The sequence below is a fragment of the Phalangium opilio genome, unplaced genomic scaffold, assembly GCF_054372755.1.
Source record: "Phalangium opilio isolate 3A_F unplaced genomic scaffold, DU_Popi_V2 ptg000013l_1, whole genome shotgun sequence".
NCBI classification, from domain to species: Eukaryota; Metazoa; Arthropoda; class Arachnida; order Opiliones; family Phalangiidae; genus Phalangium; species Phalangium opilio.
In genome coordinates, this window is record NW_028324148.1 from 6,021,653 (window position 1) to 6,040,860 (window position 19,208).

At 50.4% G+C, this 19,208-nt stretch overlaps 1 protein-coding gene and 90 non-coding genes across 91 annotated transcripts in view; all 91 read left to right on the forward strand.

Moving 5' to 3' along the window:
• The window catches only part of LOC149707953 (sorting nexin-25-like), a 365,564-nt gene that overhangs the window by 111,824 nt on the left and 234,532 nt on the right, over positions 1-19,208 (forward strand). The window lies entirely within an intron of this gene.
• TRNAA-AGC (transfer RNA alanine (anticodon AGC)) lies at positions 61-133 on the forward strand. The gene has a single exon. It is a non-coding gene; the product is annotated as a tRNA-Ala (tRNA).
• On the forward strand, positions 496-568 carry TRNAA-AGC (transfer RNA alanine (anticodon AGC)). The gene has a single exon. It is a non-coding gene; the product is annotated as a tRNA-Ala (tRNA).
• TRNAA-AGC (transfer RNA alanine (anticodon AGC)) lies at positions 786-858 on the forward strand. Its single transcript has one exon. It is a non-coding gene; the product is annotated as a tRNA-Ala (tRNA).
• On the forward strand, positions 931-1,003 carry TRNAA-AGC (transfer RNA alanine (anticodon AGC)). Its single transcript has one exon. It is a non-coding gene; the product is annotated as a tRNA-Ala (tRNA).
• TRNAA-AGC (transfer RNA alanine (anticodon AGC)) lies at positions 1,076-1,148 on the forward strand. The gene has a single exon. It is a non-coding gene; the product is annotated as a tRNA-Ala (tRNA).
• Positions 1,366-1,438, forward strand: TRNAA-AGC (transfer RNA alanine (anticodon AGC)). Its single transcript has one exon. It is a non-coding gene; the product is annotated as a tRNA-Ala (tRNA).
• TRNAA-AGC (transfer RNA alanine (anticodon AGC)) lies at positions 1,508-1,583 on the forward strand. Its single transcript has one exon. It is a non-coding gene; the product is annotated as a tRNA-Ala (tRNA).
• Positions 1,657-1,729, forward strand: TRNAA-AGC (transfer RNA alanine (anticodon AGC)). Its single transcript has one exon. It is a non-coding gene; the product is annotated as a tRNA-Ala (tRNA).
• TRNAA-AGC (transfer RNA alanine (anticodon AGC)) lies at positions 1,802-1,874 on the forward strand. The gene has a single exon. It is a non-coding gene; the product is annotated as a tRNA-Ala (tRNA).
• Positions 1,947-2,019, forward strand: TRNAA-AGC (transfer RNA alanine (anticodon AGC)). Its single transcript has one exon. It is a non-coding gene; the product is annotated as a tRNA-Ala (tRNA).
• Positions 2,528-2,600, forward strand: TRNAA-AGC (transfer RNA alanine (anticodon AGC)). Its single transcript has one exon. It is a non-coding gene; the product is annotated as a tRNA-Ala (tRNA).
• Positions 2,818-2,890, forward strand: TRNAA-AGC (transfer RNA alanine (anticodon AGC)). Its single transcript has one exon. It is a non-coding gene; the product is annotated as a tRNA-Ala (tRNA).
• Positions 3,108-3,180, forward strand: TRNAA-AGC (transfer RNA alanine (anticodon AGC)). The gene has a single exon. It is a non-coding gene; the product is annotated as a tRNA-Ala (tRNA).
• Positions 3,250-3,325, forward strand: TRNAA-AGC (transfer RNA alanine (anticodon AGC)). The gene has a single exon. It is a non-coding gene; the product is annotated as a tRNA-Ala (tRNA).
• TRNAA-AGC (transfer RNA alanine (anticodon AGC)) lies at positions 3,543-3,615 on the forward strand. Its single transcript has one exon. It is a non-coding gene; the product is annotated as a tRNA-Ala (tRNA).
• On the forward strand, positions 3,688-3,760 carry TRNAA-AGC (transfer RNA alanine (anticodon AGC)). The gene has a single exon. It is a non-coding gene; the product is annotated as a tRNA-Ala (tRNA).
• TRNAA-AGC (transfer RNA alanine (anticodon AGC)) lies at positions 3,833-3,905 on the forward strand. The gene has a single exon. It is a non-coding gene; the product is annotated as a tRNA-Ala (tRNA).
• TRNAA-AGC (transfer RNA alanine (anticodon AGC)) lies at positions 4,268-4,340 on the forward strand. Its single transcript has one exon. It is a non-coding gene; the product is annotated as a tRNA-Ala (tRNA).
• On the forward strand, positions 4,413-4,485 carry TRNAA-AGC (transfer RNA alanine (anticodon AGC)). Its single transcript has one exon. It is a non-coding gene; the product is annotated as a tRNA-Ala (tRNA).
• On the forward strand, positions 4,704-4,776 carry TRNAA-AGC (transfer RNA alanine (anticodon AGC)). The gene has a single exon. It is a non-coding gene; the product is annotated as a tRNA-Ala (tRNA).
• On the forward strand, positions 4,850-4,922 carry TRNAA-AGC (transfer RNA alanine (anticodon AGC)). The gene has a single exon. It is a non-coding gene; the product is annotated as a tRNA-Ala (tRNA).
• TRNAA-AGC (transfer RNA alanine (anticodon AGC)) lies at positions 4,992-5,067 on the forward strand. Its single transcript has one exon. It is a non-coding gene; the product is annotated as a tRNA-Ala (tRNA).
• Positions 5,285-5,357, forward strand: TRNAA-AGC (transfer RNA alanine (anticodon AGC)). The gene has a single exon. It is a non-coding gene; the product is annotated as a tRNA-Ala (tRNA).
• On the forward strand, positions 5,430-5,502 carry TRNAA-AGC (transfer RNA alanine (anticodon AGC)). Its single transcript has one exon. It is a non-coding gene; the product is annotated as a tRNA-Ala (tRNA).
• TRNAA-AGC (transfer RNA alanine (anticodon AGC)) lies at positions 5,575-5,647 on the forward strand. Its single transcript has one exon. It is a non-coding gene; the product is annotated as a tRNA-Ala (tRNA).
• Positions 5,866-5,938, forward strand: TRNAA-AGC (transfer RNA alanine (anticodon AGC)). The gene has a single exon. It is a non-coding gene; the product is annotated as a tRNA-Ala (tRNA).
• On the forward strand, positions 6,012-6,084 carry TRNAA-AGC (transfer RNA alanine (anticodon AGC)). The gene has a single exon. It is a non-coding gene; the product is annotated as a tRNA-Ala (tRNA).
• On the forward strand, positions 6,154-6,229 carry TRNAA-AGC (transfer RNA alanine (anticodon AGC)). The gene has a single exon. It is a non-coding gene; the product is annotated as a tRNA-Ala (tRNA).
• TRNAA-AGC (transfer RNA alanine (anticodon AGC)) lies at positions 6,302-6,374 on the forward strand. Its single transcript has one exon. It is a non-coding gene; the product is annotated as a tRNA-Ala (tRNA).
• TRNAA-AGC (transfer RNA alanine (anticodon AGC)) lies at positions 6,447-6,519 on the forward strand. The gene has a single exon. It is a non-coding gene; the product is annotated as a tRNA-Ala (tRNA).
• TRNAA-AGC (transfer RNA alanine (anticodon AGC)) lies at positions 6,593-6,665 on the forward strand. The gene has a single exon. It is a non-coding gene; the product is annotated as a tRNA-Ala (tRNA).
• TRNAA-AGC (transfer RNA alanine (anticodon AGC)) lies at positions 6,739-6,811 on the forward strand. The gene has a single exon. It is a non-coding gene; the product is annotated as a tRNA-Ala (tRNA).
• On the forward strand, positions 6,881-6,956 carry TRNAA-AGC (transfer RNA alanine (anticodon AGC)). Its single transcript has one exon. It is a non-coding gene; the product is annotated as a tRNA-Ala (tRNA).
• TRNAA-AGC (transfer RNA alanine (anticodon AGC)) lies at positions 7,030-7,102 on the forward strand. Its single transcript has one exon. It is a non-coding gene; the product is annotated as a tRNA-Ala (tRNA).
• TRNAA-AGC (transfer RNA alanine (anticodon AGC)) lies at positions 7,176-7,248 on the forward strand. Its single transcript has one exon. It is a non-coding gene; the product is annotated as a tRNA-Ala (tRNA).
• Positions 7,321-7,393, forward strand: TRNAA-AGC (transfer RNA alanine (anticodon AGC)). The gene has a single exon. It is a non-coding gene; the product is annotated as a tRNA-Ala (tRNA).
• TRNAA-AGC (transfer RNA alanine (anticodon AGC)) lies at positions 7,467-7,539 on the forward strand. The gene has a single exon. It is a non-coding gene; the product is annotated as a tRNA-Ala (tRNA).
• TRNAA-AGC (transfer RNA alanine (anticodon AGC)) lies at positions 7,757-7,829 on the forward strand. Its single transcript has one exon. It is a non-coding gene; the product is annotated as a tRNA-Ala (tRNA).
• On the forward strand, positions 8,193-8,265 carry TRNAA-AGC (transfer RNA alanine (anticodon AGC)). Its single transcript has one exon. It is a non-coding gene; the product is annotated as a tRNA-Ala (tRNA).
• Positions 8,338-8,410, forward strand: TRNAA-AGC (transfer RNA alanine (anticodon AGC)). The gene has a single exon. It is a non-coding gene; the product is annotated as a tRNA-Ala (tRNA).
• On the forward strand, positions 8,483-8,555 carry TRNAA-AGC (transfer RNA alanine (anticodon AGC)). Its single transcript has one exon. It is a non-coding gene; the product is annotated as a tRNA-Ala (tRNA).
• On the forward strand, positions 8,628-8,700 carry TRNAA-AGC (transfer RNA alanine (anticodon AGC)). Its single transcript has one exon. It is a non-coding gene; the product is annotated as a tRNA-Ala (tRNA).
• Positions 8,773-8,845, forward strand: TRNAA-AGC (transfer RNA alanine (anticodon AGC)). The gene has a single exon. It is a non-coding gene; the product is annotated as a tRNA-Ala (tRNA).
• On the forward strand, positions 9,209-9,281 carry TRNAA-AGC (transfer RNA alanine (anticodon AGC)). The gene has a single exon. It is a non-coding gene; the product is annotated as a tRNA-Ala (tRNA).
• On the forward strand, positions 9,645-9,717 carry TRNAA-AGC (transfer RNA alanine (anticodon AGC)). Its single transcript has one exon. It is a non-coding gene; the product is annotated as a tRNA-Ala (tRNA).
• TRNAA-AGC (transfer RNA alanine (anticodon AGC)) lies at positions 10,081-10,153 on the forward strand. Its single transcript has one exon. It is a non-coding gene; the product is annotated as a tRNA-Ala (tRNA).
• On the forward strand, positions 10,372-10,444 carry TRNAA-AGC (transfer RNA alanine (anticodon AGC)). Its single transcript has one exon. It is a non-coding gene; the product is annotated as a tRNA-Ala (tRNA).
• TRNAA-AGC (transfer RNA alanine (anticodon AGC)) lies at positions 10,517-10,589 on the forward strand. Its single transcript has one exon. It is a non-coding gene; the product is annotated as a tRNA-Ala (tRNA).
• TRNAA-AGC (transfer RNA alanine (anticodon AGC)) lies at positions 10,808-10,880 on the forward strand. Its single transcript has one exon. It is a non-coding gene; the product is annotated as a tRNA-Ala (tRNA).
• TRNAA-AGC (transfer RNA alanine (anticodon AGC)) lies at positions 10,950-11,025 on the forward strand. Its single transcript has one exon. It is a non-coding gene; the product is annotated as a tRNA-Ala (tRNA).
• TRNAA-AGC (transfer RNA alanine (anticodon AGC)) lies at positions 11,244-11,316 on the forward strand. Its single transcript has one exon. It is a non-coding gene; the product is annotated as a tRNA-Ala (tRNA).
• TRNAA-AGC (transfer RNA alanine (anticodon AGC)) lies at positions 11,535-11,607 on the forward strand. The gene has a single exon. It is a non-coding gene; the product is annotated as a tRNA-Ala (tRNA).
• Positions 11,971-12,043, forward strand: TRNAA-AGC (transfer RNA alanine (anticodon AGC)). The gene has a single exon. It is a non-coding gene; the product is annotated as a tRNA-Ala (tRNA).
• Positions 12,116-12,188, forward strand: TRNAA-AGC (transfer RNA alanine (anticodon AGC)). The gene has a single exon. It is a non-coding gene; the product is annotated as a tRNA-Ala (tRNA).
• Positions 12,407-12,479, forward strand: TRNAA-AGC (transfer RNA alanine (anticodon AGC)). The gene has a single exon. It is a non-coding gene; the product is annotated as a tRNA-Ala (tRNA).
• TRNAA-AGC (transfer RNA alanine (anticodon AGC)) lies at positions 12,694-12,766 on the forward strand. The gene has a single exon. It is a non-coding gene; the product is annotated as a tRNA-Ala (tRNA).
• On the forward strand, positions 13,130-13,202 carry TRNAA-AGC (transfer RNA alanine (anticodon AGC)). The gene has a single exon. It is a non-coding gene; the product is annotated as a tRNA-Ala (tRNA).
• Positions 13,275-13,347, forward strand: TRNAA-AGC (transfer RNA alanine (anticodon AGC)). The gene has a single exon. It is a non-coding gene; the product is annotated as a tRNA-Ala (tRNA).
• TRNAA-AGC (transfer RNA alanine (anticodon AGC)) lies at positions 13,566-13,638 on the forward strand. The gene has a single exon. It is a non-coding gene; the product is annotated as a tRNA-Ala (tRNA).
• On the forward strand, positions 13,708-13,783 carry TRNAA-AGC (transfer RNA alanine (anticodon AGC)). The gene has a single exon. It is a non-coding gene; the product is annotated as a tRNA-Ala (tRNA).
• On the forward strand, positions 14,002-14,074 carry TRNAA-AGC (transfer RNA alanine (anticodon AGC)). The gene has a single exon. It is a non-coding gene; the product is annotated as a tRNA-Ala (tRNA).
• Positions 14,147-14,219, forward strand: TRNAA-AGC (transfer RNA alanine (anticodon AGC)). The gene has a single exon. It is a non-coding gene; the product is annotated as a tRNA-Ala (tRNA).
• Positions 14,289-14,364, forward strand: TRNAA-AGC (transfer RNA alanine (anticodon AGC)). The gene has a single exon. It is a non-coding gene; the product is annotated as a tRNA-Ala (tRNA).
• TRNAA-AGC (transfer RNA alanine (anticodon AGC)) lies at positions 14,583-14,655 on the forward strand. The gene has a single exon. It is a non-coding gene; the product is annotated as a tRNA-Ala (tRNA).
• Positions 14,728-14,800, forward strand: TRNAA-AGC (transfer RNA alanine (anticodon AGC)). Its single transcript has one exon. It is a non-coding gene; the product is annotated as a tRNA-Ala (tRNA).
• On the forward strand, positions 14,873-14,945 carry TRNAA-AGC (transfer RNA alanine (anticodon AGC)). The gene has a single exon. It is a non-coding gene; the product is annotated as a tRNA-Ala (tRNA).
• Positions 15,018-15,090, forward strand: TRNAA-AGC (transfer RNA alanine (anticodon AGC)). The gene has a single exon. It is a non-coding gene; the product is annotated as a tRNA-Ala (tRNA).
• Positions 15,163-15,235, forward strand: TRNAA-AGC (transfer RNA alanine (anticodon AGC)). The gene has a single exon. It is a non-coding gene; the product is annotated as a tRNA-Ala (tRNA).
• TRNAA-AGC (transfer RNA alanine (anticodon AGC)) lies at positions 15,454-15,526 on the forward strand. Its single transcript has one exon. It is a non-coding gene; the product is annotated as a tRNA-Ala (tRNA).
• TRNAA-AGC (transfer RNA alanine (anticodon AGC)) lies at positions 15,599-15,671 on the forward strand. Its single transcript has one exon. It is a non-coding gene; the product is annotated as a tRNA-Ala (tRNA).
• Positions 15,741-15,816, forward strand: TRNAA-AGC (transfer RNA alanine (anticodon AGC)). Its single transcript has one exon. It is a non-coding gene; the product is annotated as a tRNA-Ala (tRNA).
• Positions 15,886-15,961, forward strand: TRNAA-AGC (transfer RNA alanine (anticodon AGC)). The gene has a single exon. It is a non-coding gene; the product is annotated as a tRNA-Ala (tRNA).
• Positions 16,035-16,107, forward strand: TRNAA-AGC (transfer RNA alanine (anticodon AGC)). Its single transcript has one exon. It is a non-coding gene; the product is annotated as a tRNA-Ala (tRNA).
• TRNAA-AGC (transfer RNA alanine (anticodon AGC)) lies at positions 16,180-16,252 on the forward strand. The gene has a single exon. It is a non-coding gene; the product is annotated as a tRNA-Ala (tRNA).
• Positions 16,325-16,397, forward strand: TRNAA-AGC (transfer RNA alanine (anticodon AGC)). The gene has a single exon. It is a non-coding gene; the product is annotated as a tRNA-Ala (tRNA).
• Positions 16,616-16,688, forward strand: TRNAA-AGC (transfer RNA alanine (anticodon AGC)). The gene has a single exon. It is a non-coding gene; the product is annotated as a tRNA-Ala (tRNA).
• On the forward strand, positions 16,758-16,833 carry TRNAA-AGC (transfer RNA alanine (anticodon AGC)). Its single transcript has one exon. It is a non-coding gene; the product is annotated as a tRNA-Ala (tRNA).
• On the forward strand, positions 16,907-16,979 carry TRNAA-AGC (transfer RNA alanine (anticodon AGC)). Its single transcript has one exon. It is a non-coding gene; the product is annotated as a tRNA-Ala (tRNA).
• Positions 17,198-17,270, forward strand: TRNAA-AGC (transfer RNA alanine (anticodon AGC)). The gene has a single exon. It is a non-coding gene; the product is annotated as a tRNA-Ala (tRNA).
• TRNAA-AGC (transfer RNA alanine (anticodon AGC)) lies at positions 17,343-17,415 on the forward strand. Its single transcript has one exon. It is a non-coding gene; the product is annotated as a tRNA-Ala (tRNA).
• Positions 17,488-17,560, forward strand: TRNAA-AGC (transfer RNA alanine (anticodon AGC)). The gene has a single exon. It is a non-coding gene; the product is annotated as a tRNA-Ala (tRNA).
• TRNAA-AGC (transfer RNA alanine (anticodon AGC)) lies at positions 17,633-17,705 on the forward strand. Its single transcript has one exon. It is a non-coding gene; the product is annotated as a tRNA-Ala (tRNA).
• TRNAA-AGC (transfer RNA alanine (anticodon AGC)) lies at positions 17,778-17,850 on the forward strand. The gene has a single exon. It is a non-coding gene; the product is annotated as a tRNA-Ala (tRNA).
• On the forward strand, positions 17,924-17,996 carry TRNAA-AGC (transfer RNA alanine (anticodon AGC)). Its single transcript has one exon. It is a non-coding gene; the product is annotated as a tRNA-Ala (tRNA).
• Positions 18,215-18,287, forward strand: TRNAA-AGC (transfer RNA alanine (anticodon AGC)). The gene has a single exon. It is a non-coding gene; the product is annotated as a tRNA-Ala (tRNA).
• On the forward strand, positions 18,360-18,432 carry TRNAA-AGC (transfer RNA alanine (anticodon AGC)). Its single transcript has one exon. It is a non-coding gene; the product is annotated as a tRNA-Ala (tRNA).
• Positions 18,505-18,577, forward strand: TRNAA-AGC (transfer RNA alanine (anticodon AGC)). The gene has a single exon. It is a non-coding gene; the product is annotated as a tRNA-Ala (tRNA).
• On the forward strand, positions 18,650-18,722 carry TRNAA-AGC (transfer RNA alanine (anticodon AGC)). The gene has a single exon. It is a non-coding gene; the product is annotated as a tRNA-Ala (tRNA).
• Positions 18,795-18,867, forward strand: TRNAA-AGC (transfer RNA alanine (anticodon AGC)). Its single transcript has one exon. It is a non-coding gene; the product is annotated as a tRNA-Ala (tRNA).
• TRNAA-AGC (transfer RNA alanine (anticodon AGC)) lies at positions 19,086-19,158 on the forward strand. The gene has a single exon. It is a non-coding gene; the product is annotated as a tRNA-Ala (tRNA).

Below are 19,208 nucleotides of genomic sequence, written 5' to 3' on the forward strand. Positions count from 1 at the left end.
ATTCGTAAAGCGGCTGAAATTAAATTTATGAGTGTCCAAACCCTTCAGACGGCAGTGGAAGGGGGCGTAGCCCAGATGGTAGAGCGCTCGCTTAGCATGCGAGAGGTACCGGGATCGATGCCCGGCGCCTCCAATCGAAATTTATCATTCGTAAAGCGGCTGAAATTAAATTTATGAGTGTCCAAACCCTTCAAACTGCAGGGGTGGGGGCGTAGATCAGATGGTAGAGCGCTCGCTTAGCATGCGAGAGGTACCGGGATCGATGCCCGGCGCCTCCAATCGAAATTTATCATTCGTAAAGTGTCTGAAATTAAATTTATGAGTGTCCAAACCCTTCAAACTACAGAAGAACGGGCGTAGCTCAGATGGTAGAGCGCTCGCTTAGCATGCGAGAGGTACCGGGATCGATGCCCGGCGCCTCCAATCGAAATTTATCATTCGTAAAGCGGCTGAAATTAAATTTATGAGTGTCCAAACCCTTCAAACTGCAGGGGTGGGGGCGTAGCTCAGATGGTAGAGCGCTCGCTTAGCATGCCAGAGGTACCGGGATCGATGCCCGGCGCCTCCAATCGAAATTTATCATTCGTAAAGCGTCTGAAATTAAATTTATGAGTGTCCAAACCCTTCAAACTACAGAAGAACGGGCGTAGCTCAGATGGTAGAGCGCTCGCTTAGCATGCGAGAGGTACCGGGATCGATGCCCGGCGCCTCCAATCGAAATTTATCATTCGTAAAGCGGCTGAATTAAAATTTATGAGTATCCAAACCCTTCAAACTACAGGGGAGGGGGCGTAGCTCAGATGGTAGAGCGCTCGCTTAGCATGCGAGAGGTACCGGGATCGATGCCCGGCGCCTCCAATCGAAATTTATCATTCGTAAAGCGACTGAAATTAAATTTATGAGTGTCCAAACCCTTCAAACTACAGGGGAGGGGGCGTAGCCCAGATGGTAGAGCGCTCGCTTAGCATGCGAGAGGTACCGGGATCGATGCCCGGCGCCTCCAATCGAAATTTATCATTCGTAAAGCGGCTGAAATTAAATTTATGAGTGTCCAAACCCTTCAAACTGCAGGGGTGGGGGCGTAGCTCAGATGGTAGAGCGCTCGCTTAGCATGCGAGAGGTACCGGGATCGATGCCCGGCGCCTCCAATCGAAATTTATCATTCGTAAAGCGTCTGAAATTAAATTTATGAGTGTCCAAACCCTTCAAACTACAGAAGAACGGGCGTAGCTCAGATGGTAGAGCGCTCGCTTAGCATGCGAGAGGTACCGGGATCGATGCCCGGCGCCTCCAATCGAAATTTATCATTCGTAAAGCGGCTGAAATTAAATTTATGATATCCAAACCCTTCAAACGACAGTGGAAGGGGTCGTAGCTCAGATGGTAGAGCGCTCGCTTAGCATGCGAGAGGTACCGGGATCGATGCCCGGCGCCTCCAATCGAAATTTATCATTCGTAAAGCGGCTGAATTAAAATTTATGAGTGTCCAAACCCTTCAAACTACAGGGGAGTTGGCGTAGCTCAGATGGTAGAGCGCTCGCTTAGCATGCGAGAGGTACCGGGATCGATGCCCGGCGCCTCCAATCGAAATTTATCATTCGTAAAGCGGCTGAAATTAAATTTATGAGTGTCCAAACCCTTCAGACGACAGTGGAAGGGGGCGTAGCTCAGATGGTAGAGCGCTCGCTTAGCATGCGAGAGGTACCGGGATCGATGCCCGGCGCCTCCAATCGAAATTTATCATTCGTAAAGCGGCTGAAATTAAATTTATGAGTGTCCAAACCCTTCAAACTACAGGGGAGGGGGCGTAGCCCAGATGGTAGAGCGCTCGCTTAGCATGCGAGAGGTACCGGGATCGATGCCCGGCGCCTCCAATCGAAATTTATCATTCGTAAAGCGGCTGAAATTAAATTTATGAGTGTCCAAACCCTTCAAATTGCAGGGGTGGGGGCGTAGCTCAGATGGTAGAGCGCTCGCTTAGCATGCGAGAGGTACCGGGATCGATGCCCGGCGCCTCCAATCGAAATTTATCATTCGTAAAGCGGCTGAAATTAAATTTATGAGTGTCCAAACCCTTCAAACTACAGGGGAGGGGGCGTAGCCCAGATGGTAGAGCGCTCGCTTAGCATGCGAGAGGTACCGGGATCGATGCCCGGCGCCTCGAATCGAAATTTATCATTCGTAAAGCGGCTGAATTAAAATTTATGAGTGTCCAAACCCTTCAAACTACAGGGGAGGGGGCGTAGCTCAGATGGTAGAGCGCTCGCTTAGCATGCGAGAGGTACCGGGATCGATGCGCGGCGCCTCCAATCGAAATTTATCATTCGTAAAGCGGCTGAAATTAAATTTATGAGTGTCCAAACCCTTCAAACTACAGGGGAGGGGGCGTAGCTCAGATTGTAGAGCGCTCGCTTAGCATGCGAGAGGTACCGGGATCGATGCGCGGCGCCTCCAATCGAAATTTATCATTCGTAAAGCGGCTGAAATTAAATTTATGAGTGTCCAAACCCTTCAAACGACAGTGGAAGGGGGCGTAGCTCAGATGGTAGAGAGCTCGCTTAGCATGCGAGAGGTACCGGGATCGATGCCCGGCGCCTCCAATCGAAATTTATCATTCGTAAAGCGGCTGAAATTAAATTTATGAGTGTCCAAACCCTTCAAACGACAGAAGAACGGGCGTAGCTCAGATGGTAGAGCGCTCGCTTAGCATGCGAGAGGTACCGGGATCGATGCCCGGCGCCTCCAATCGAAATTTATCATTCGTAAAGCGGCTGAATTAAAATTTATGAGTGTCCAAACCCTTCAAACTACAGGGGAGGGGGCGTAGCTCAGATGGTAGAGCGCTCGCTTAGCATGCGAGAGGTACCGGGATCGATGCCCGGCGCCTCCAATCGAAATTTATCATTCGTAAAGCGTCTGAAATTAAATTTATGAGTGTCCAAACCCTTCAAACTACAGAAGAACGGGCGTAGCTCAGATGGTAGAGCGCTCGCTTAGCATGCGAGAGGTACCGGGATCGATGCCCGGCGCCTCCAATCGAAATTTATCATTCGTAAAGCGGCTGAATTAAAATTTATGAGTGTCCAAACCCTTCAAACTACAGGGGAGGGGGCGTAGCTCAGATGGTAGAGCGCTCGCTTAGCATGCGAGAGGTACCGGGATCGATGCCCGGCGCCTCCAATCGAAATTTATCATTCGTAAAGCGACTGAAATTAAATTTATGAGTGTCCAAACCCTTCAAACTACAGGGGAGTTGGCGTAGCTCAGATGGTAGAGCGCTCGCTTAGCATGCGAGAGGTACCGGGATCGATGCCCGGCGCCTCCAATCGAAATTTATCATTCGTAAAGCGTCTGAAATTAAATTTATGAGTGTCCAAACCCTTCAAACTACAGAAGAACGGGCGTAGCTCAGATGGTAGAGCGCTCGCTTAGCATGCGAGAGGTACCGGGATCGATGCCCGGCGCCTCCAATCGAAATTTATCATTCGTAAAGCGGCTGAATTAAAATTTATGAGTGTCCAAACCCTTCAAACTACAGGGGAGGGGGCGTAGCTCAGATGGTAGAGCGCTCGCTTAGCATGCGAGAGGTACCGGGATCGATGCCCGGCGCCTCCAATCGAAATTTATCATTCGTAAAGCGACTGAAATTAAATTTATGAGTGTCCAAACCCTTCAAACTACAGGGGAGGGGGCGTAGCCCAGATGGTAGAGCGCTCGCTTAGCATGCGAGAGGTACCGGGATCGATGCCCGGCGCCTCCAATCGAAATTTATCATTCGTAAAGCGACTGAAATTAAATTTATGAGTGTCCAAACCCTTCAAACTACAGGGGAGGGGGCGTAGCCCAGATGGTAGAGCGCTCGCTTAGCATGCGAGAGGTACCGGGATCGATGCCCGGCGCCTCCAATCGAAATCTATCATTCGTAAAGCGGCTGAAATTAAATTTATGAGTGTCCAAACCCTTCAAACGACAGAAGAACGGGCGTAGCTCAGATGGTAGAGCGCTCGCTTAGCATGCGAGAGGTACCGGGATCGATGCCCGGCGCCTCCAATCGAAATTTATCATTCGTAAAGCGTCTGAAATTAAATTTATGAGTGTCCAAACCCTTCAAACTACAGAAGAACGGGCGTAGCTCAGATGGTAGAGCGCTCGCTTAGCATGCGAGAGGTACCGGGATCGATGCCCGGCGCCTCCAATCGAAATTTATCATTCGTAAAGCGGCTGAATTAAAATTTATGAGTGTCCAAACCCTTCAAACTACAGGGGAGGGGGCGTAGCTCAGATGGTAGAGCGCTCGCTTAGCATGCGAGAGGTACCGGGATCGATGCCCGGCGCCTCCAATCGAAATTTATCATTCGTAAAGCGACTGAAATTAAATTTATGAGTGTCCAAACCCTTCAAACTACAGGGGAGGGGGCGTAGCCCAGATGGTAGAGCGCTCGCTTAGCATGCGAGAGGTACCGGGATCGATGCCCGGCGCCTCCAATCGAAATTTATCATTCGTAAAGCGTCTGAAATTAAATTTATGAGTGTCCAAACCCTTCAAACTACAGAAGAACGGACGTAGCTCAGATGGTAGAGCGCTCGCTTAGCATGCGAGAGGTACCGGGATCGATGCCCGGCGCCTCCAATCGAAATTTATCATTCGTAAAGCGGCTGAAATTAAATTTATGAGTGTCCAAACCCTTCAAACGACAGTGGAAGGGGGCGTAGCTCAGATGGTAGAGCGCTCGCTTAGCATGCGAGAGGTACCGGGATCGATGCCCGGCGCCTCCAATCGAAATTTATCATTCGTAAAGCGGCTGAAATTAAATTTATGAGTGTCCAAACCCTTCAAACGACAGTGGAAGGGGGCGTAGCTCAGATGGTAGAGCGCTCGCTTAGCATGCGAGAGGTACCGGGATCGATGCCCGGCGCCTCCAATCGAAATTTATCATTCGTAAAGCGGCTGAATTAAAATTTATGAGTGTCCAAACCCTTCAAACTACAGGGGAGTTGGCGTAGCTCAGATGGTAGAGCGCTCGCTTAGCATGCGAGAGGTACCGGGATCGATGCCCGGCGCCTCCAATCGAAATTTATCATTCGTAAAGCGTCTGAAATTAAATTTATGAGTGTCCAAACCCTTCAAACTACAGAAGAACGGGCGTAGCTCAGATGGTAGAGCGCTCGCTTAGCATGCGAGAGGTACCGGGATCGATGCCCGGCGCCTCCAATCGAAATTTATCATTCGTAAAGCGGCTGAATTAAAATTTATGAGTGTCCAAACCCTTCAAACTACAGGGGAGGGGGCGTAGCTCAGATGGTAGAGCGCTCGCTTAGCATGCGAGAGGTACCGGGATCGATGCCCGGCGCCTCCAATCGAAATTTATCATTCGTAAAGCGACTGAAATTAAATTTATGAGTGTCCAAACCCTTCAAACTACAGGGGAGGGGGCGTAGCCCAGATGGTAGAGCGCTCGCTTAGCATGCGAGAGGTACCGGGATCGATGCCCGGCGCCTCCAATCGAAATTTATCATTCGTAAAGCGACTGAAATTAAATTTATGAGTGTCCAAACCCTTCAAACTACAGGGGAGGGGGCGTAGCCCAGATGGTAGAGCGCTCGCTTAGCATGCGAGAGGTACCGGGATCGATGCCCGGCGCCTCCAATCGAAATCTATCATTCGTAAAGCGGCTGAAATTAAATTTATGAGTGTCCAAACCCTTCAAACGACAGAAGAACGGGCGTAGCTCAGATGGTAGAGCGCTCGCTTAGCATGCGAGAGGTACCGGGATCGATGCCCGGCGCCTCCAATCGAAATTTATCATTCGTAAAGCGGCTGAAATTAAATTTATGAGTGTCCAAACCCTTCAAACGACAGTGGAAGGGGGCGTAGCTCAGATGGTAGAGCGCTCGCTTAGCATGCGAGAGGTACCGGGATCGATGCCCGGCGCCTCCAATCGAAATTAATCATTCGTAAAGCGGCTGAAATTAAATTTATGAGTGTCCAAACCCTTCAAACGACAGTGGAAGGGGGCGTAGCTCAGATGGTAGAGCGCTCGCTTAGCATGCGAGAGGTACCGGGATCGATGCCCGGCGCCTCCAATCGAAATTTATCATTCGTAAAGCGGCTGAATTAAAATTTATGAGTGTCCAAACCCTTCAAACTACAGGGGAGTTGGCGTAGCTCAGATGGTAGAGCGCTCGCTTAGCATGCGAGAGGTACCGGGATCGATGCCCGGCGCCTCCAATCGAAATTTATCATTCGTAAAGCGGCTGAACTAAAATTTATGAGTGTCCAAACCCTTCAAACTGCAGGGGAGGGGGCGTAGCTCAGATGGTAGAGCGCTCGCTTAGCATGCGAGAGGTACCGGGATCGATGCCCGGCGCCTCCAATCGAAATTTATCATTCGTAAAGCGACTGAAATTAAATTTATGAGTGTCCAAACCCTTCAAACTACAGGGGAGGGGGCGTAGCCCAGATGGTAGAGCGCTCGCTTAGCATGCGAGAGGTACCGGGATCGATGCCCGGCGCCTCCAATCGAAATTTATCATTCGTAAAGCGGCTGAAATTAAATTTATGAGTGTCCAAACCCTTCAAACGACAGTGGAAGGGGGCGTAGCTCAGATGGTAGAGCGCTCGCTTAGCATGCGAGAGGTACCGGGATCGATGCCCGGCGCCTCCAATCGAAATTTATCATTCGTAAAGCGGCTGAAATTAAATTTATGAGTGTCCAAACCCTTCAAACGACAGTGGAAGGGGGCGTAGCTCAGATGGTAGAGCGCTCGCTTAGCATGCGAGAGGTACCGGGATCGATGCCCGGCGCCTCCAATCGAAATTTATCATTCGTAAAGCGGCTGAATTAAAATTTATGAGTGTCCAAACCCTTCAAACTACAGGGGAGTTGGCGTAGCTCAGATGGTAGAGCGCTCGCTTAGCATGCGAGAGGTACCGGGATCGATGCCCGGCGCCTCCAATCCAAATTTATCATTCGTAAAGCGGCTGAAATTAAATTTATGAGTGTCCAAACCCTTCAAACGACCGTGGAAGGGGGCGTAGCTCAGATGGTAGAGCGCTCGCTTAGCATGCGAGAGGTACCGGGATCGATGCCCGGCGCCTCCAATCGAAATCTATCATTCGTAAAGCGGCTGAAATTAAATTTATGAGTGTCCAAACCCTTCAAACGACAGTGGAAGGGGGCGTAGCTCAGATGGTTGAGCGCTCGCTTAGCATGCGAGAGGTACCGGGATCGATGCCCGGCGCCTCCAATCGAAATTTATCATTCGTAAAGCGGCTGAAATTAAATTTATGAGTGTCCAAACCCTTCAAACTGCAGGGGAGGGGGCGTAGCTCAGATGGTAGAGCGCTCGCTTAGCATGCGAGAGGTACCGGGATCGATGCCCGGCGCCTCCAATCGAAATTTATCATTCGTAAAGCGGCTGAAATTAAATTTATGAGTGTCCAAAACCCTTCAAACTGCAGGGGTGGGGGTGTAGCTCAGATGGTAGAGCGCTCGCTTAGCATGCGAGAGGTACCGGGATCGATGCCCGGCGCCTCCAATCGAAATTTATCATTCGTAAAGCGTCTGAAATTAAATTTATGAGTGTCCAAACCCTTCAGACTACAGAAGAACGGGCGTAGCTCAGATGGTAGAGCGCTCGCTTAGCATGCGAGAGGTACCGGGATCGATGCCCGGCGCCTCCAATCGAAATTTATCATTCGTAAAGCGGCTGAAATTAAATTTATGAGTGTCCAAACCCTTCAAACTGCAGGGGAGGGGGCGTAGCTCAGATGGTAGAGCGCTCGCTTAGCATGCGAGAGGTACCGGGATCGATGCCCGGCGCCTCCAATCGAAATTAATCATTCGTAAAGCGGCTGAATTAAAATTTATGAGTGTCCAAACCCTTCAAACTACAGGGGATGGGGCGTAGCTCAGATGGTAGAGGGCTCGCTTATCATGCGAGAGGTACTGGGATCGATGCCCGGCGCCTCCAATCGAAATCTATCATTCGTAAAGCGGCTGAAATTAAATTTATGAGTGTCCAAACCCTTCAAACGACAGAAGAACGGGCGTAGCTTAGATGGTAGAGCGCTCGCTTAGCATGCGAGAGGGACCGGGATCGATGCCCGGCGCCTCCAATCCAAATTTATCATTCGTAAAGCGGCTGAAATTAAATTTATGAGTGTCCAAACCCTTCAAACGACAGTGGAAGGGGGCGTAGCTCAGATGGTAGAGCGCTCGCTTAGCATGCGAGAGGTACCGGGATCGATGCCCGGCGCCTCCAATCGAAATTTATCATTCGTAAAGCGGCTGAAATTAAATTTATGAGTGTCCAAACCCTTCAAACTGCAGGGGAGGGGGCGTAGCTCAGATGGTAGAGCGCTCGCTTAGCATGCGAGAGGTACCGGGATCGATGCCCGGCGCCTCCAATCGAAATTAATCATTCGTAAAGCGGCTGAAATTAAATTTATGAGTGTCCAAACCCTTCAAACTGCAGGGTTGGGGGCGTAGCTCAGATGGTAGAGCGCTCGCTTAGCATGCGAGAGGTACCGGCATCGATGCCCGGCGCCTCCAATCGAAATTTATCATTCGTAAAGCGGCTGAAATTAAATTTATGAGTGTCCAAACCCTTCAAACTGCAGGGTTGGGGGCGTAGCTCAGATGGTAGAGCGCTCGCTTAGCATGCGAGAGGTACCGGGATCGATGCCCGGCGCCTCCAATAAAAATTTATCATTCGTAAAGCGGCTGAAATTAAATTTATGAGTGTCCAAACCCTTCAAACTGCAGGGTTGGGGGCGTAGCTCAGATGGTAGAGCGCTCGCTTAGCATGCGAGAGGTACCGGGATCGATGCCCGGCGCCTCCGATCGAAATTTATCATTCGTAAAGCGGCTGAAATTAAATTTATGAGTGTCCAAACCCTTCAAACGACAGAAGAACGGGCGTAGCTCAGATGGTAGAGCGCTCGCTTAGCATGCGAGAGGTACCGGGATCGATGCCCGGCGCCTCCAATCGAAATTTATCATTCGTAAAGCGGCTGAAATTAAATTTATGAGTGTCCAAACCCTTCAAACGACAGAAGAACGGGCGTAGCTCAGATGGTAGAGCGCTCGCTTAGCATGCGAGAGGTACCGGGATCGATGCCCGGCGCCTCCAATAAAAATTTATCATTCGTAAAGCGGCTGAAGTTAAATTTATGAGTGTCCAAACCCTTCAAACGATAGTGGAAGGGGGCGTAGCTCAGATGGTAGAGCGCTCGCTTAGCATGCGAGAGGTACCGGGATCGATGCCCGGCGCCTCCAATCGAAATTAATCATTCGTAAAGCGGCTGAATTAAAATTTATGAGTGTCCAAACCCTTCAAACTACAGGGGATGGGGCGTAGCTCAGATGGTAGAGCGCTCGCTTAGCATGCGAGAGGTACCGGGATCGATGCCAGGCGCCTCCAATCGAAATCTATCATTCGTAAAGCGGCTGAAATTAAATTTATGAGTGTCCAAACCCTTCAAACGACAGAAGAACGGGCGTAGCTCAGATGGTAGAGCGCTCGCTTAGCATGCGAGAGGGACCGGGATCGATGCCCGGCGCCTCCAATCCAAATTTATCATTCGTAAAGCGGCTGAAATTAAATTTATGAGTGTCCAAACCCTTCAAACGACAGTGGAAGGGGGCGTAGCTCAGATGGTAGAGCGCTCGCTTAGCATGCGAGAGGTACCGGGATCGATGCCCGGCGCCTCCAATCGAAATTTATCATTCGTAAAGCGGCTGAAATTAAATTTATGAGTGTCCAAACCCTTCAAACGACAGAAGAACGGGCGTAGCTCAGATGGTAGAGCGCTCGCTTAGCATGCGAGAGGTACCGGGATCGATGCCCGGCGCCTCCAATCGAAATTTATCATTCGTAAAGCGGCTGAAATTAAATTTATGAGTGTCCAAACCCTTCAAACGACAGAAGAACGGGCGTAGCTCAGATGGTAGAGCGCTCGCTTAGCATGCGAGAGGTACCGGGATCGATGCCCGGCGCCTCCAATAAAAATTTATCATTCGTAAAGCGGCTGAAATTAAATTTATGAGTGTCCAAACCCTTCAAACGATAGTGGAAGGGGGCGTAGCTCAGATGGTAGAGCGCTCGCTTAGCATGCGAGAGGTACTGGGATCGATGCCCGGCGCCTCCAATCGAAATTAATCATTCGTAAAGCGGCTGAATTAAAATTTATGAGTGTCCAAACCCTTCAAACTACAGGGGATGGGGCGTAGCTCAGATGGTAGAGCGCTCGCTTAGCATGCGAGAGATACCGGGATCGATGCCCGGCGCCTCCAATCCAAATTTATCATTCGTAAAGCGGCTGAAATTAAATTTATGAGTGTCCAAACCCTTCAAACGACAGTGGAAGGGGGCGTAGCTCAGATGGTAGAGCGCTCGCTTAGCATGCGAGAGGTACCGGGATCGATGCCCGGCGCCTCCAATCGAAATTTATCATTCGTAAAGCGGCTGAAATTAAATTTATGAGTGTCCAAACCCTTCAAACTGCAGGGGAGGGGGCGTAGCTCAGATGGTAGAGCGCTCGCTTAGCATGCGAGAGGTACCGGGATCGATGCCCGGCGCCTCCAATCGAAATTTATCATTCGTAAAGCGGCTGAAATTAAATTTATGAGTGTCCAAACCCTTCAAACGACAGAAGAACGGGCGTAGCTCAGATGGTAGAGCGCTCGCTTAGCATGCGAGAGGTACCGGGATCGATGCCCGGCGCCTCCAATAAAAATTTGTCATTCGTAAAGCGGCTGAAATTAAATTTATGAGTGTCCAAACCCTTCAAACGATAGTGGAAGGGGGCGTAGCTCAGATGGTAGAGCGCTCGCTTAGCATGCGAGAGGTACCGGGATCGATGCCCGGCGCCTCCAATCGAAATTAATCATTCGTAAAGCGGCTGAATTAAAATTTATGAGTGTCCAAACCCTTCAAACTACAGGGGATGGGGCGTAGCTCAGATGGTAGAGCGCTCGCTTAGCATGCGAGAGGTACCGGGATCGATGCCCGGCGCCTCCAATCGAAATCTATCATTCGTAAAGCGGCTGAAATTAAATTTATGAGTGTCCAAACCCTTCAAACGACAGAAGAACGGGCGTAGCTCAGATGGTAGAGCGCTCGCTTAGCATGCGAGAGGGACCGGGATCGATGCCCGGCGCCTCCAATCCAAATTTATCATTCGTAAAGCGGCTGAAATTAAATTTATGAGTGTCCAAACCCTTCAAACGACAGTGGAAGGGGGCGTAGCTCAGATGGTAGAGCGCTCGCTTAGCATGCGAGAGGTACCGGGATCGATGCCCGGCGCCTCCAATCGAAATTTATCATTCGTAAAGCGGCTGAAATTAAATTTATGAGTGTCCAAACCCTTCAAACGACAGAAGAACGGGCGTAGCTCAGATGGTAGAGCGCTCGCTTAGCATGCGAGAGGTACCGGGATCGATGCCCGGCGCCTCCAATAAAAATTTATCATTCGTAAAGCGGCTGAAATTAAATTTATGAGTGTCCAAACCCTTCAAACGATAGTGGAAGGGGGCGTAGCTCAGATGGTAGAGCGCTCGCTTAGCATGCGAGAGGTACCGGGATCGATGCCCGGCGCCTCCAATCGAAATTAATCATTCGTAAAGCGGCTGAATTAAAATTTATGAGTGTCCAAACCCTTCAAACTACAGGGGATGGGGCGTAGCTCAGATGGTAGAGCGCTCGCTTAGCATGCGAGAGATACCGGGATCGATGCCCGGCGCCTCCAATCGAAATCTATCATTCGTAAAGCGGCTGAAATTAAATTTATGAGTGTCCAAACCCTTCAAACGACAGAAGAACGGGCGTAGCTCAGATGGTAGAGCGCTCGCTTAGCATGCGAGAGGGACCGGGATCGATGCCCGGCGCCTCCAATCCAAATTTATCATTCGTAAAGCGGCTGAAATTAAATTTATGAGTGTCCAAACCCTTCAAACGACAGTGGAAGGGGGCGTAGCTCAGATGGTAGAGCGCTCGCTTAGCATGCGAGAGGTACCGGGATCGATGCCCGGCGCCTCCAATCGAAATTTATCATTCGTAAAGCGGCTGAAATTAAATTTATGAGTGTCCAAACCCTTCAAACTGCAGGGGAGGGGGCGTAGCTCAGATGGTAGAGCGCTCGCTTAGCATGCGAGAGGTACCGGGATCGATGCCCGGCGCCTCCAATCGAAATTTATCATTCGTAAAGCGGCTGAAATTAAATTTATGAGTGTCCAAACCCTTCAAACGACAGAAGAACGGGCGTAGCTCAGATGGTAGAGCGCTCGCTTAGCATGCGAGAGGTACCGGGATCGATGCCCGTTGCCTCCAATAAAAATTTGTCATTCGTAAAGCGGCTGAAATTAAATTTATGAGTGTCCAAACCCTTCAAACGATAGTGGAAGGGGGCGTAGCTCAGATGGTAGAGCGCTCGCTTAGCATGCGAGAGGTACCGGGATCGATGCCCGGCGCCTCCAATCGAAATTAATCATTCGTAAAGCGGCTGAATTAAAATTTATGAGTGTCCAAACCCTTCAAACTACAGGGGGGCGTAGTCCAGATGGTAGAGCGCTCGCTTAGCATGCGAGAGGTACCGGGATCGATGCCCGTTGCCTCCAATAAAAATTTGTCATTCGTAAAGCGGCTGAAATTAAATTTATGAGTGTCCAAACCCTTCAAACGATAGTGGAAGGGGGCGTAGCTCAGATGGTAGAGCGCTCGCTTAGCATGCGAGAGGTACCGGGATCGATGCCCGGCGCCTCCAATCGAAATTAATCATTCGTAAAGCGGCTGAATTAAAATTTATGAGTGTCCAAACCCTTCAAACTACAGGGGATGGGGCGTAGCTCAGATGGTAGAGCGCTCGCTTAGCATGCGAGAGATACCGGGATCGATGCCCGGCGCCTCCAATCGAAATCTATCATTCGTAAAGCGGCTGAAATTAAATTTATGAGTGTCCAAACCCTTCAAACGACAGAAGAACGGGCGTAGCTCAGATGGTAGAGCGCTCGCTTAGCATGCGAGAGGGACCGGGATCGATGCCCGGCGCCTCCAATCCAAATTTATCATTCGTAAAGCGGCTGAAATTAAATTTATGAGTGTCCAAACCCTTCAAACGACAGTGGAAGGGGGCGTAGCTCAGATGGTAGAGCGCTCGCTTAGCATGCGAGAGGTACCGGGATCGATGCCCGGCGCCTCCAATCGAAATTTATCATTCGTAAAGCGGCTGAAATTAAATTTATGAGTGTCCAAACCCTTCAAACTGCAGGGGAGGGGGCGTAGCTCAGATGGTAGAGCGCTCGCTTAGCATGCGAGAGGTACCGGGATCGATGCCCGGCGCCTCCAATCGAAATTTATCATTCGTAAAGCGGCTGAAATTAAATTTATGAGTGTCCAAACCCTTCAAACGACAGAAGAACGGGCGTAGCTCAGATGGTAGAGCGCTCGCTTAGCATGCGAGAGGTACCGGGATCGATGCCCGGCGCCTCCAATAAAAATTTATCATTCGTAAAGCGGCTGAAATTAAATTTATGAGTGTCCAAACCCTTCAAACGATAGTGGAAGGGGGCGTAGCTCAGATGGTAGAGCGCTCGCTTAGCATGCGAGAGGTACCGGGATCGATGCCCGGCGCCTCCAATCGAAATTAATCATTCGTAAAGCGGCTGAATTAAAATTTATGAGTGTCCAAACCCTTCAAACTACAGGGGATGGGGCGTAGCTCAGATGGTAGAGCGCTCGCTTAGCATGCGAGAGGTACCGGGATCGATGCCCGGCGCCTCCAATCGAAATCTATCATTCGTAAAGCGGCTGAAATTAAATTTATGAGTGTCCAAACCCTTCAAACGACAGAAGAACGGGCGTAGCTCAGATGGTAGAGCGCTCGCTTAGCATGCGAGAGGGACCGGGATCGATGCCCGGCGCCTCCAATCCAAATTTATCATTCGTAAAGCGGCTGAAATTAAATTTATGAGTGTCCAAACCCTTCTAACGACAGTGGAAGGGGGCGTAGCTCAGATGGTAGAGCGCTCGCTTAGCATGCGAGAGGTACCGGGATCGATGCCCGGCTCCTCCAATCGAAATTTATCATTCGTAAAGCGGCTGAAATTAAATTTATGAGTGTCCAAACCCTTCAAACTGCAGGGGAGGGGGCGTAGCTCAGATGGTAGAGCGCTCGCTTAGCATGCGAGAGGTACCGGGATCAATGCCCGGCGCCTCCAATCGAAATTAATCATTCGTAAAGCGGCTGAATTAAAATTTATGAGTGTCCAAACCCTTCAAACTACAGGGGATGGGGCGTAGCTCAGATGGTAGAGCGCTCGCTTAGCATGCGAGAGGTACCGGGATCGATGCCCGGCGCCTCCAATCGAAATCTATCATTCGTAAAGCGGCTGAAATTAAATTTATGAGTGTCCAAACCCTTCAAACGACAGAAGAACGGGCGTAGCTCAGATGGTAGAGCGCTCGCTTAGCATGCGAGAGGGACCGGGATCGATGCCCGGCGCCTCCAATCCAAATTTATCATTCGTAAAGCGGCTGAAATTAAATTTATGAGTGTCCAAACCCTTCAAACGACAGTGGAAGGGGGCGTAGCTCAGATGGTAGAGCGCTCGCTTAGCATGCGAGAGGTACCGGGATCGATGCCCGGCGCCTCCAATCGAAATTTATCATTCGTAAAGCGGCTGAAATTAAATTTATGAGTGTCCAAACCCTTCAAACTGCAGGGGAGGGGGCGTAGCTCAGATGGTAGAGCGCTCGCTTAGCATGCGAGAGGTACCGGGATCGATGCCCGGCGCCTCCAATCGAAATTAATCATTCGTAAAGCGGCTGAATTAAAATTTATGAGTGTCCAAACCCTTCAAACTACAGGGGAGGGGGCGTAGCTCAGATGGTAGAGCGCTCGCTTAGCATGCGAGAGGTACCGGGATCGATGCCCGGCGCCTCCAATCGAAATTTATCATTCGTAAAGCGGCTGAAATTAAATTTATGAGTGTCCAAACCCTTCAAACTACAGGGGAGGGGGCGTAGCCCAGATGGTAGAGCGCTCGCTTAGCATGCGAGAGGTACCGGGATCGATGCCCGGCGCCTCCAATCGAAATTTATCACTCGTAAAGCGGCTGAAATTAAATTTATGAGTGTCCAAACCCTTCAAACTGCAGGGGTGGGGGCGTAGCTCAGATGGTAGAGCGCTCGCTTAGCATGCGAGAGGTACCGGGATCGATGCCCGGCGCCTCCAATCGAAATTTATCATTCGTAAAGCGGCTGAAATTAAATTTATGAGTGTCCAAACCCTTCAAGCGACAGAAGAACGGGCGTAGCTCAGATGGTAGAGCGCTCGCTTAGCATGCGAGAGGTACCGGGATCGATGCCCGGCGCCTCCAATCCAAATTTATCATTCGTAAAGCGGCTGAAATTAAATTTATGAGTGTCCAAACCCTTCAAACGACAGTGGAAGGGGGCGTAGCTCAGATGGTAGAGCGCTCGCTTAGCATGCGAGAGGTACCGGGATCGATGCCCGGCGCCTCCAATCGAAATTTATCATTCGTAAAGCGGCTGAAATTAAATTTATGAGTGTCCAAACCCTTCAAACTGCAGGGGAGGGGGCGTAGCTCAGATGGTAGAGCTCTCGCTTAGCATGCGAGAGGTACCGGGATCGATGCCCGGCGCCTCCAATCGAAATTAATCATTCGTAAAGCGGCTGAATTAAAATTTATGAGTGTCCAAACCCTTCAAACTACAGGGGATGGGGCGTAGCTCAGATGGTAGAGCGCTCGCTTAGCATGCGAGAGGTACCGGGATCGATGCCCGGCGCCTCCAATCGAAATCTATCATTCGTAAAGCGGCTGAATTAAAATTTATGAGTGTCCAAACCCTTCAAACTGCAGGGGAGTTGGCGTAGCTCAGATGGTAGAGCGCTCGCTTAGCATGCGAGAGGGACCGGGATCGATGCCCGGCGCCTTCAATCCAAATTTATCATTCGTAAAGCGGCTGAAATTAAATTTATGAGTGTCCAAACCCTTCAAACGACCGTGGAAGGGGGCGTAGCTCAGATGGTAGAGCGCTCGCTTAGCATGCGAGAGGTACCGGGATCGATGCCCGGCGCCTCCAATCGAAATTTATCATTCGTAAAGCGGCTGAAATTAAATTTATGAGTGTCCAAACCCTTCAAACTGCAGGGGAGGGGGCGTAGCTCAGATGGTAGAGCGCTCGCTTAGCATGCGAGAGGTACCGGGATCGATGCCCGGCGCCTCCAATCGAAATTTATCATTCGTAAAGCGGCTGAAATTAAATTTATGAGTGTCCAAACCCTTCAAACTGCAGGGGTGGGGGCGTAGCTCAGATGGTAGAGCGCTCGCTTAGCATGCGAGAGGTACCGGGATCGATGCCCGGCGCCTCCAATCGAAATTTATCATTCGTAAAGCGTCTGAAATTAAATTTATGAGTGTCCAAACCCTTCAAACTAAAGAAGAACGGGCGTAGCTCAGATGGTAGAGCGCTCGCTTAGCATGCGAGAGGTACCGGGATCGATGCCCGGCGCCTCCAATCGAAATTTATCATTCGTAAAGCGGCTGAAATTAAATTTATGAGTGTCCAAACCCTTCAAACGACAGTGGAAGGGGGCGTAGCTCAGATGGTAGAGCGCTCGCTTAGCATGCGAGAGGTACCGGGATCGATGCCCGGCGCCTCCAATCGAAATGTATCATTCGTAAAGCGGCTGAATTAAAATTTATGAGTGTCCAAACCCTTCAAACTGCAGGGGAGTTGGCGTAGCTCAGATGGTAGAGCGCTCGCTTAGCATGCGAGAGGTACCGGGATCGATGCCCGGCGCCTCCAATCGAAATTTATCATTCGTAAAGCGGCTGAAATTAAATTTATGAGTGTCCAAACCCTTCAAACGACAGTGGAAGGGGGCGTAGCTCAGATGGTAGAGCGCTCGCTTAGCATGCGAGAGGTACCGGGATCGATGCCCGGCGCCTCCAATCGAAATCTATCATTCGTAAAGCGGCTGAAATTAAATTTATGAGTGTCCAAACCCTTCAAACGACAGAAGAACGGGCGTAGCTCAGATGGTAGAGCGCTCGCTTAGCATGCGAGAGGGACCGGGATCGATGCCCGGCGCCTCCAATCCAAATTTATCATTCGTAAAGCGGCTGAAATTAAATTTATGAGTGTCCAAACCCTTCAAACGACAGTGGAAGGGGGCGTAGCTCAGATGGTAGAGCGCTCGCTTAGCATGCGAGAGGTACCGGGATCGATGCCCGGCGCCTCCAATCGAAATTTATCATTCGTAAAGCGGCTGAAATTAAATTTATGAGTGTCCAAACCCTTCAAACTGCAGGGGAGGGGGCGTAGCTCAGATGGTAGAGCGCTCGCTTAGCATGCGAGAGGTACCGGGATCGATGCCCGGCGCCTCCAATCGAAATTAATCATTCGTAAAGCGGCTGAATTAAAATTTATGAGTGTCCAAACCCTTCAAACTACAGGGGAGGGGGCGTAGCTCAGATGGTAGAGCGCTCGCTTAGCATGCGAGAGGTACCGGGATCGATGCCCGGCGCCTCCAATCGAAATTTATCATTCGTAAAGCGGCTGAAATTAAATTTATGAGTGTCCAAACCCTTCAAACTACAGGGGAGGGGGCGTAGCCCAGATGGTAGAGCGCTCGCTTAGCATGCGAGAGGTACCGGGATCGATGCCCGGCGCCTCCAATCGAAATTTATCACTCGTAAAGCGGCTGAAATTAAATTTATGAGTGTCCAAACCCTTCAAACTGCAGGGGTGGGGGCGTAGCTCAGATGGTAGAGCGCTCGCTTAGCATGCGAGAGGTACCGGGATCGATGCCCGGCGCCTCCAATCGAAATTTATCATTCGTAAAGCGGCTGAAATTAAATTTATGAGTGTCCAAACCCTTCAAACGACAGTGGAAGGGGGCGTAGCTCAGATGGTAGAGCGCTCGCTTAGCATGCGAGAGGTACCGGGATCGATGCCCGGCGCCTCCAATCGAAATCTATCATTCGTAAAGCGGCTGAAATTAAATTTATGAGTGTCCAAACCCTTCAAACGACAGAAGAACGGGCGTAGCTCAGATGGTAGAGCGCTCGCTTAGCATGCGAGAGGGACCGGGATCGATGCCCGGCGCCTCCAATCCAAATTTATCATTCGTAAAGCGGCTGAAATTAAATTTATGAGTGTCCAAACCCTTCAAACGACAGTGGAAGGGGGCGTAGCTCAGATGGTAGAGCGCTCGCTTAGCATGCGAGAGGTACCGGGATCGATGCCCGGCGCCTCCAATCGAAATTTATCATTCGTAAAGCGGCTGAAATTAAATTTATGAGTGTCCAAACCCTTCAAACTGCAGGGGAGGGGGCGTAGCTCAGATGGTAGAGCGCTCGCTTAGCATGCGAGAGGTACCGGGATCGATGCCCGGCGCCTCCAATCGAAATTAATCATTCGTAAAGCGGCTGAATTAAAATTTATGAGTGTCCAAACCCTTCAAACTACAGGGGAGGGGGCGTAGCTCAGATGGTAGAGCGCTCGCTTAGCATGCGAGAGGTACCGGGATCGATGCCCGGCGCCTCCAATCGAAATTTATCATTCGTAAAGCGGCTGAAATTAAATTTATGAGTGTCCAAACCCTTCAAACTACAGGGGAGGGGGCGTAGCCCAGATGGTAGAGCGCTCGCTTAGCATGCGAGAGGTACCGGGATCGATGCCCGGCGCCTCCAATCGAAATTTATCACTCGTAAAGCGGCTGAAATTAAATTTATGAGTGTCCAAACCCTTCAAACTGCAGGGGTGGGGGCGTAGCTCAGATGGTAGAGCGCTCGCTTAGCATGCGAGAGGTACCGGGATCGATGCCCGGCGCCTCCAATCGAAATTTATCATTCGTAAAGCGGCTGAAATTAAATTTATGAGTGTCCAAACCCTTCAAACGACAGAAGAACGGGCGTAGCTCAGATGGTAGAGCGCTCGCTTAGCATGCGAGAGGTACCGGGATCGATGCCCGGCGCCTCCAATCCAAATTTATCATTCGTAAAGCGGCTGAAATTAAATTTATGAGTGTCCAAACCCTTCAAACGACAGTGGAAGGGGGCGTAGCTCAGATGGTAGAGCGCTCGCTTAGCATGCGAGAGGTACCGGGATCGATGCCCGGCGCCTCCAATCGAAATTTATCATTCGTAAAGCGGCTGAAATTAAATTTATGAGTGTCC